Source organism: Carlito syrichta, unplaced genomic scaffold (genome assembly GCF_000164805.1).
Source record: "Carlito syrichta isolate Samal-C Ts95f unplaced genomic scaffold, Tarsius_syrichta-2.0.1 Scaffold303602, whole genome shotgun sequence".
Classification (NCBI taxonomy): Eukaryota; Metazoa; Chordata; class Mammalia; order Primates; family Tarsiidae; genus Carlito; species Carlito syrichta.
This window is the reverse complement of record NW_007247698.1, coordinates 201,611-212,165: the sequence shown is the minus strand read 5'-3', so window position 1 is coordinate 212,165 and position 10,555 is coordinate 201,611.

The window sequence follows — 10,555 nt, the reverse complement described above, 5'->3', positions numbered from 1 at the left end:
AATAGACTGCTATTAAAGTACTGTGTGAAGAATGGAGACACTTTATTAACAGATCTATATATTTTACAGCTCTAACTGACTGAATAAATTAGTAATCAGTTATTAAGAGCTCTTGAAGACCTTATCTGTACCAATAGTAAGAAAAATAGAGTCTCGGGGGGGCTTTGCTGTTGATGTTTTGGTACTGGTGCTGATGGATAATGATGCTAACCAGTATACAATTCAAAGTTCCAGTGGGAAGAGCAGGTACTTGAAAATATCCAGCACTTGGAGTGAGCCCTGTTTTTATCACTTCCTGTCTGTATGATCTTAAGCAAAGAGGTTAGTCACAAAAATAAAGATAACTCTAAATTAGGAAGATTAAAGGAGACAACATCTGATATATATTGCCCATCAGTAAGGTTTCCTTTTTCTTCTCTAGGCAAATCACAATTTTATGTTTGTTTGTTTATAAGTAAATGAGGATTGTAAGAGCCCCTCATTTTTGCCCTTCATGTTCCTGAATCGGGAGAGTTGCCAGGCCAAGTGCATGAGTACAGGCATACCTGGTTTGCTTTATTGTGCTTCACAGATAATCGCATCTTTTACAAATTGAAGATTTTTGACAACCCTGCTGGCAAATCTGTTAGTGCCATCTTTCCATCAGCATGTGCTCACTTCGTGTCTCTGTGTCACATTTTGATAAGTCTCACAATATTTCAAGCTCTTATTATTGTATCTGTTATGCATGATCTGTGATGAATGACCTTATATGTTGTCATTGTTATTGTATTTGGGGCACCACAAACCACACCTATACAAGACTACAAACTTACCCAATAAATGTGTGTGTTCTGACTGCTCCACCGACCAGCTGTTCCCCACCTATTTCCCTCTCCTCCGGCCTCCTCATTCCTGAGGCACAGCAGTAATTAGAGGGCCAATTAACCCTCTAAGTGTTCAAGCGAAAGGAAGAATCACACATCTCTCATTTTAAGTCAAAACCTGGAAATGATTAAACTTAGTGAGAAAGGCATATTGAAAGCCGAGTAGGTCTGAAGCTAGGCCTTTTGCACCAAACAGCTACCCAAGCTGAAAATGCAAAAAAAAGTTGTTGGAGGAAATTAAAAGTGCTACTCCAGTGAACACATAAATGATAAGAAAGCAAACCAGCCTTATTGCTGATGTGAAGAAAGTGAGGGGTCTGGATAGAAGATCAACCAGCCACAATATTCCCTTAAGCCAAAGCCTAATTCAGAGCAAGGCCCTAACTTTTTCCAACTCTGAAGGCTGAGATAAGTGAGGAAGCTGCAGAAGAAAAGCTGAAGCTAGCAGAGGCTGGTTCACGAGGTTTAAGGAAAGAAGCATCTCCATAACATTAACGCGCAAGGTGAAGCAGCAAGTGCTGATGTCGGGAAGTTTAGCCAGAAGATCTAGCTAAGATCATCAATGAATGTGGCTACACTAAACAACAGATTTTCATTGTAGATCAAACAGACTTCTGTTGAAAGAGAATGCCATCTAGGACTTTCACAGCTAGAGATAAGTTAGTGACTGGTTTCAAAGCTTCAAAGGACAGACTGACTCTTGTTAGGGACTAATGCAGTTGGTAATGTAAAGTTGAAGCCAATGCTCATCTAGCATTCCAGAAGTCCTAGGGTCCTTAAGAATTAAGTCAGATCTACTCATTCCTCTGTAAATGCCTGGATAACAGCACATCTGTTTACAGCATGGTTTACTGCAGCCTAGTGTCAAGACCTACTGCTCATAAAAAAAAAAAATTCAAGATATTACTGCTCATTGATAATGCACCTCATTATCAAGAGCTCTGATGGAGATGTTCAAGGAGATTAATGTTGTTTTCACGCCTGCTAACGCAACATACGTTCTGCAGCTCATGGATCAAAGAATAATTTCAACTTTCAAGTCTTATTTAATAAATGCATTTCATAATTCTATAGCTGTCATAGATAGTGATTGCTCTGATAGATCTGAGCAAAGTAAGTTGAAAACCCGGAAAGGATTCACCATTCTAGATGCAATTAAGAACATCTGGGGTTCATGGGGTAGGTCCGCATATCAACTTTAACAGGAGTTTGGAAGAGATGGGCTTCACGCTTCCTGAGTGACTTTGAGAAGTTGAAGACTTCAGTGGAGGAAGCTGCTGCAAATGGGGTGGAAATAGCCAGAGAACTAGAATTAGAAGTGGAGCCCAGCAACTTGGTGAGACCCCCATCTCTACAATAAATGGAAAAATCAGCCGGGCGTGGTAGCACGTACCCGTAGTTCTGGCTACTTGGAAGACAGGCAGAAGGATCGCCTGAGCCCAGCAGGTCGATGCTAGGGTGGCCGTGAGTGTGCCTCTGCACTCTAGCGTGGGCAACAGAGTGAGACTCCAACTCGAAAAAGAAGTGGGGCCTGAAGATGTGACTGAATTGCTGCAATCTCCTGATGAAACTTTAACAGATGAGGAGTTGCTTCGTAGGGATGAGCCAGGCAGCAGCAGGGTGTGAGAGGACTGGCTCCCACTTTGAAAGACATTCTACTGTGGGCAAAATAACATCCAACAGAATCGCATGCTATATAGAAGTCTTTCATGAAAGAAGAGTCACTTGGTTTGGCAAACTTCATTGTTCTTTTATTTTAAGAAATTGTCACAGCCACTACCCTGATCAGTTAGTAGCCATCCACATGGAGATAGGACCCTCTGCCAGCAAGAGGATTGACTTCCTAAAGGTCCAGGTGATCGATCATTTGCAGTTTTTAGCCATACATTATTTTTAATTAAGGTGTGTACATTTTTTAGACAGTGCTGCTCTTGCACTCTTGATAGACTACAGTATAGTGTAAATATAACTTTTCTATGTATTGGGAAACCAAAAGATGTGTGTGACTTGCCTGAATATGATATTTGCTTAATTGCAGTGATCTGGGGCTAAACCTGCAATATCTTTAAGGTGTGCCTATATAGATCAAGACAGTTTTTACAGAATTGGATTTTGCAATTTTCATTGTCCTCAGGAGCATTTTTAATTTTACAAAATGGCCTTCAAATTAAAAACTGTAAATATGAATTTGCAAGTTCAGAGACTAGAGGGTTCGAAGTAATGTGGGGCATTATTATGTGTCCCATAAGGGCAGGCACCTTTTATGCTAACCACTGGCTCTGCTGGGTCTGCTTAAACGCACCATGATAAGCTCACTGCTGCAAATTACCCCTCCTAGTGCCTCTCTTTTCTCCTGGACAGCAGAATTGAAGCAGGACAGATAGGGTCAACAGGAAACAGGCTACCCAGACTTCCCATCCCAACTATTTCACTCTTTTCCTTCATTTTAGGTCAGCTATGAGGAAAGGGCAAGAGGACAGAGAAGGAGACCACCTCTTTGCCAAGTGTTTCTTTTTCCCACTTCTACTTTGTCTCTCTCTCTTTTTTTTTTATTGAGTCTGGGTCTCACCCTGTTACCCAGGCTGGAGTACAGTGGTATGATCATGGCTCATCACAGCCATGACCTCCTGGGTTCAGGCTATCCACCTCAGCCTCCAGAGTAGCAAGGACTACAGGTGCATGCCACCATGCCTGGCTAATTTTTTTATTTTGTAGAGACAAAAGCAGCCCAGGAGACAAAAGGAGCTCAAGAGATCCTCCCACCTTGGCCTCCCAAAGTGCTGGGATTACAAATGTGAGCCACCACACCCAGCCTCTTTGTGAGTCTTCAATTCTCTGAATCCTTACATCTGCTAGGCAGTTCTTTATTGTGTACAACACTGATTCAGAAGATATTACCTGGTACTGCTGTGTACCAGAGCTTCCACCATTAACTTAGATCTTAATCAATGAGGGGATGGCAGAAAGATAAAGACCTGGCTCCTGTAGCCAAAGGCTAAATGATATTCTCAGTATCCAGATTGAAATAATCCATTTTCTCATAGGATTGCTCCTGTGGTTCTTGGGTCATTTCTGTCGGATACTTACCTGAAATGCCCTTTCCTTCTCACTTGGTAACCTCTTCAGTATTCCATTTTGTCCTATCTTCCGGGAAGTCAAGAATATCCTGACCAACAAATCTCCCCTGGCCCCAGGTTCCGGCACTAACATCACATTACTGATTTTGATTATGTCCCTTCCACCAGACTGAGAGCAGAAACTATCTTTTCTTGAGTCCATTTTGAGCTGGCCAAGGAAAGTATAAGTGTAAACACAGTCAGGTACAGCTGCCTATAGTAGAAAGACCAAATAACACCAAGGTGGGTTGTTTTTCTCATGTTAAAGTTGGGAGATAGAAGTTCCTGTCTCTGTATCTCCACACTGAGCGAGTGGTTTCCATTCTTAAGTTGAACTTAATGGTCCAATATTGATGTCAGAGCATCAATAATGTCAGACATCAAGTCTGATCAAGACCCAAAAGAAGAGGAGTCAACAAAAGGTTACTCCCATAACTGAATCTGTTCTCTTGAAGGGCCTTTTCTGGAAGCCCTAGTCATCTGTATCTGTTTACATCTCTTTAGCAACCCCGGCCAGGAGGAGGCCAGAAATGTCCTTCAGCGAGCACATTGCCACCCAGAATAAAGCTGTGCTCTGTCAATGAGGAGGAGGGAAAAGGGATACTAGGTAGGAACTAGCTGTCTCTGTTACAGTGAGTAATGCTTAAATGGGAAAGTACCTTCTGAATGCCAAATGGTCAATTGTAAAAGAATTTTTGTTAGTAAATTGCTGATATTCCATGAATCATCAATTGCAAAGATTTAGAAATAAAATAACTTTTCACTGACCACTTAACATTTCACTGACAATTGTCATGATTCAGAAGCTAATTTTAGGACACTGTAATATGCTAAGTTATGAGGGTCTGTTAATGCACTTTTAATAAAAACTAACATTTATTTATTTTAGTATGTATCAGGCCTCATTCTAAGTGCTTTACATGAATTCACTCATGTTATTCTCTTTTGCAGATAAAGAGACACAGGTTAGGGAACTAACCCAAGGTCACAACCAATAATCAAGGGGCTGGGATTCAAACACGAGTGTCTGGCTCAAACTTAATCTGTAAATCATTCAACCGGTGTGCCAGTAAAATTCTGCTTAATCAGCTTATGAAATCAGGTTTTACCAACCTTAGGAAAAAAATTGCCTTAGGCAATTTAGATGAAATGAATGCACCCAATTTATAAAAATAAAAAAAGATGATTGAACAACTCTGAACATACTAAAAACCTCTAACATGTATACTTTCAATGGTGAATGTTGTGAAAAGTCTCTGATCTCACATCTTTCAAGCTGTTGGGAAAAAGGACTATGCTACTTAATTTTTTCTAGAAGATCCATGAGACTTGTCTAAAAGAGTGTAGCCATCTTTGTATATGTTCTACCTTCTGAAAAGTGCCCCTTTCCAGTCATTTTCTTTCTGCAATGCCTAGAAGCCTAGGGCATTGACTATTCAATGATTTCCCCAGATGTTATTTAGTACCTACAGTGTAGCAGACACTGCTAGGCCATACAGATAATGCAGGTACATCCCTGCCCTAATAGGGTTCAATCCAATGATCTGGGATCAAAAACCTGAAATGGTACATAGAGCACTTTTTGGTAGGATATTGGCCACTCGCCATTCTTTGAAAGTAACAAAAATAATTGGATATCATTTGCTGAGTGTCTACCATGTTCTGCGCTCTGTACTAGGCACGTTACAACATTAACATTATCTTGTGTTAATTTAGGAGCTAGGGAGGAGGCAGAGACTAACCCTCATACTAACACCTCAATTAGACTTTGACTGCAATGAATGGGAATTGTATCATTTCAGGTTTGGAAGATGATATCACCATGTTGTTCACTGGATTTGATTAAGTGCTCTGGTTTAGATACATGTTCCTATTACACATGCAGCATTCAGGAACAGATCCAAAATTCCAAGCAGAGAAAGACCATTCTTAAGTCAAAGAGTCGTGAACTTTTTCATTAATTAGAATAAATCCCAGTGCTAAAACAAGTAGAAATTATAGAACTGGGAATAATGTCAAAAGGACATTTGTCTGTAGGCACAGTTAATACCCAAGCATCCAAGATATTAGGAAGTATTTTTATGGAATTCTGTGGTTGTAAATCTCTTTCCAAGTGGCTCCTGTCACAATATGGTAGAAAAGGTGGCATAACTTCAAGAATGACATCATTCATTTATGACCTGACTTGCCCATTAAATAACCCACCCCCATCCAGTTTAGCAACAAGAGTATTCCTTAAGATTTTTTAGCAGGTATATGGGAATTCTCATGTTTACTCCCTGCTGATCCTTGGTCTTCCATTGATTCCTCTCGATTATTCCTGAGGCCATGGTTAACCATAGTCAGTAATAAGCATATTACGTTTCCCACAAGGATGAAGGCAGGAAGGTAGGAGTAGAATGAATGGGATGATCACCCCTGCCAATGCATCATATTCTTAGTGCCCCTTTAAAAGCATATATAATTCATGAGAGCCCAGTTGAAAGTTTGTCCAGAATAGCAAGATATGCTGATAAAAATTCAAGGAGATACATTGTTAGGAAAGACTAGAACTCTATTATAATAAAGCAGGTACATCACACCAAAAGATAAAATATACAACTTTTTGACATGTTGTCAAATTAGAATTACTGTGAACTAGAGCTTTTTCATTTTTTTCCCTAACATTGACTTCATTCATTCAAAAAAAAAAAAAAGATGTTCCATGAACTTTAATATTAATCTATCTTTGGCAGAGATGTGGTAGTTTAATGGATTAGAGCATTTAGCTTTTTACCTCAGAGAGCAATATTTCTTCTTTCTCCCCATAATTAGATAATCTGCTGCTGCCTATTACCAGGGCACTAAATTTCAAATTCTCCATACACCTGAGCAGGCTGCTACATATCTGGCCATTTTAATTTTAGTCTTGATTTATTGAAGTTGAATTACATTCCTAACTCTTCCTGGAGCACTGGGTGAATTTTATTGCAAAAACGATGGGGAGAAAGTTAGCGTCATATATCTCTCTTGCTGGGCAGTGCTTTTAGATACTCAAGGGGCTCCATATCCCACTGCTCCATGTCTTGTATGCTGGATTTATAACACTGTGAAGCCCAGCTCTAGGGTTACATATAGGCTATCAGAGATGAGATAGGGAATTTGATTTTGCAATAATGATTACTTGTTGCTGGCGCCCACATTCCTGCAGGCTCTGCCTTTATTCCCAATACTACTGGCGAATAAAACTAATTCCAACTGCTACCTAATTTAGCAAAACTCATCTTTCACTTAAGGGAGAGAGGCCAAAAGAAGGGAGACAGGGATTCAGGAGAATTGAAAAGGTTGGCCATTTTTGCTATTATGTCTCAAGGATTTCTGCTTTCATTATCATGATTCCTTTGGGAATATTTTAATCTTTTAAACTTTTGTTTCTTTGTGGGGGGAATGAAAGCATTGCATCTTTTCCAGCCCAATGAGTTAATTTGATGGCTCATTCGTGCTGTCTCTTCCACTTCAAAGAGGACAGGTCCCTAGGGCTAGCCAATTGTATTATAGATCCTGCAGATTTGGCTTGCCACTCCTGCTGAGTGTCATCTGTCCTCGCAGTCTTGCAGTGGATAATTTTTATTCTCCCTAACATCTTCTGCTTGAGAAATTTGTGCCTGGCAGGCCTGTCTGTCCAAGTTAAGCTTGAAATACAGTAGCCATACAACTAATTTGACAAGGCATAGCTCTAAACAATAAGACCGCAGGCTTGCTTTGACCAAGATGAGAAACTTCCAACCACCTGATTACAAATTTCAAAGCTTCTTTGATGCAGTCCATGTACTAGTCTGTTCATGTGTTGTAAGTTATCCTTCCTCCATTGCCCTATTTTTCCTGACCTGCAATACACACATACCTCATCTTAAAGGCCCTTAGAGAGGTTTCACTCAGACTGGCCTCACGAGATTTCCAGTTTCTGACTGTTTTCACCACTTGACTTGAGCCCTGTCACTTGGATAAAAGAACTCCATAGTCGGCTCTTGTTACTGGATGCTGGGGAAATGGGTAATAGACACTGTGCTAAAGTGATGGTTCTCAGACTTCAGCATACATAGGAGTCACCTGGGCTTCTTAAAACAGATTTCTGGGCTCCAATTTAAGTTTCTGACTAAGAAGTTCTGGGGTGAGACCTGAGAATTCTAACACCTCCCCAAGTAATTGTAATGCTGTTGGTGAGGTGACCACACTATGAGAATCAGTGTACTCCATCTGTCCAAAGCTTAGTTGACAGTCAGACATAGAGCTACCTGCATGCATACAAGATCTCATGCTTTCATCTTTTTTTGCTCAGGTGAGTCCAATTTTCTCAGCATGTAACCATGTGATAATAGAGGTATCTGCATTCCAATGCATTCGCTCTGTCACAGGAGTACTTTCTCCTGCAGTAGCTCTCACAGTAAAGCTCTCTGTGTTCTCCACATGATGTAGTTACACCAGAAGCATCTCTAGGGGATGCTAGGAAGATTCAGTACAGGAAGATTCAGGATCAGACTATATCGTTGCTGCCAGCTAGAAGATCGATGATGCTAATCCACAGCATGCTAATTCACACCAAACTGACTTCCATGCCCAGTCTGCTGTAAGCCAAAAGCCAAAACCTTATGAGATTAATGTGTAGTAATTAGTATCTTACCCCAAAAGACTGCGAAATATTTTTTCCTCCCTTACTTTCACCAGTTTTTGCATTTTTAGTTTTTTTTAACCCTCTCAAAAACAGGTTAGACAAAAGGAGATAAGAAGTAATGCCAATAGAAATGTTCCTGAGGAAATCTCATGGTGTGGATTTGATAGAAAACAAAATAAATTTAGGGTGTCTGTGTGCCAAAACTGCTTATCCTTGATAGGCTTCTACTAAGGAATGAATTTTGATTTGATTCTCGATATACATGTAATTAAGTACTCATTTTTATGTTCTAGTTTTCACAAGATTTAATACTGCAAATAATTTTCCTCAAAGTCAGAACTTCTACCAAATTGACAATATCTCCATGATTTGGGTGTCTTGACTCTCACAAAGCACAATAATTGGAAAACTCCCTTAAAGATTCTGTGGTTATATTTGTGTCTGATATTGATTCTCCAAAAAATGATCTCATATAGAGATCATTTCTTAGAAGCATAAAAGTACTTGTGTATGGGGGGAGGGGGCAAAAAAAACCCCCACAGAATTCTTTTTTGGAGGGCCGGCCTCTAATACAGGATTCCTCTGCTAGGTAGCTGTTTTAGGAGCCCATCAGCGTCAGTGCATCTGTTAGCGTTGTGAGAGGCTGCGTTCTACTTCAGTGAATTTTTTTTGGAGATTCTTTCGAGGCGTTTGCCCATTTTATGATGGGTGATTTAGAAGTGCACCTGCCTGCACTGTCCTGAGTGTTCAGCAGTTTTTGACCAAAAACCACATGACCCTCACTAGCTGATTGGCTTTGCTATATAGTAGTTTGCCCTTATCTGAGGTTTCACTGTCTAGAGTTTCAGTTATTGGAAGTATAGAAGGATATTTTGAGAGACTGACCACATTCATATAACATATTACAGTAAATTGTTAAAATTGTTCTATTTTATTATTATTAAGCTCTTACTGCACCTACTGTGTAAATTAAACTTTATCATAGCATTTATGTATGTATTGGAAGAAATATAGTATATATAGGGTTTGATACTGTCTGAGGTTTCAGGCATCCACCAGGGTCTTGGACTACATCCCTCACAGTTAAGTGGGGTCTACCATATTGGAATGCACCAGCATTGAGTCAAATAACCAGGGCTCTGACCATGGCTCTTCTGTTCACCAATTATGAGTCCATCTTGTTGAAGCATATGGATCATTGTAAACCATCTAATATCCTTTCTCTGAGTGATGGGCATAATTTAAACACACACACACACAAACACAGTGCGTTAAAACAGCAAAGGCTTTTATTATTTTTCATATTACTGTGGGTTGATTTGGCAGTTTCTGGCTCCATGTGGCAGCACTGGCTCCACATGTCGTTCATGTGACGGAGTTCAACTGGCCAATGACTGGGCTGAAAGATCCAGGAGGGTTTCCCTCATATGTGCGGAGCCTAGGTGCTGACTGCTAGCGCGCCTCAGTTCTCGCATATTCAGCCTTTCTGTGCATGTGTTGTCTCATCTTCTAGTGCTTCTCCATATAATGGCCTTTCTCCAGCAGAATAGTCAGAACTTCCTGGCAATAGAGCAAAAGCAGTTGTCAGGTTTTTTAAGGCCCAAAAGTAGAATAGTAGCCATGCTCCATTGGTCAAAGCAAGGCACTAAGCCAGCCAAAATCAAGGGAAGGGAAAACATACTTCATCTCTCAATTTTCATTGTACAGGAATGGGAGGAATCATTGCAACCGTATTTGCAGATTCTACCACATTCTCTGACTCTCAGTTTCATCATCTGAAAATGATAGAGAGGTTGAAGAGATATATACTATGTGGTTTGCAATAGCATTTATTTGTTTGGTTTTTGAGTCAGAGTCTCACTGTCGCCTAGGCTGAGTGCAGTAGCAAGCTCATGACCATCACAACCTTGACCTGTTGGACT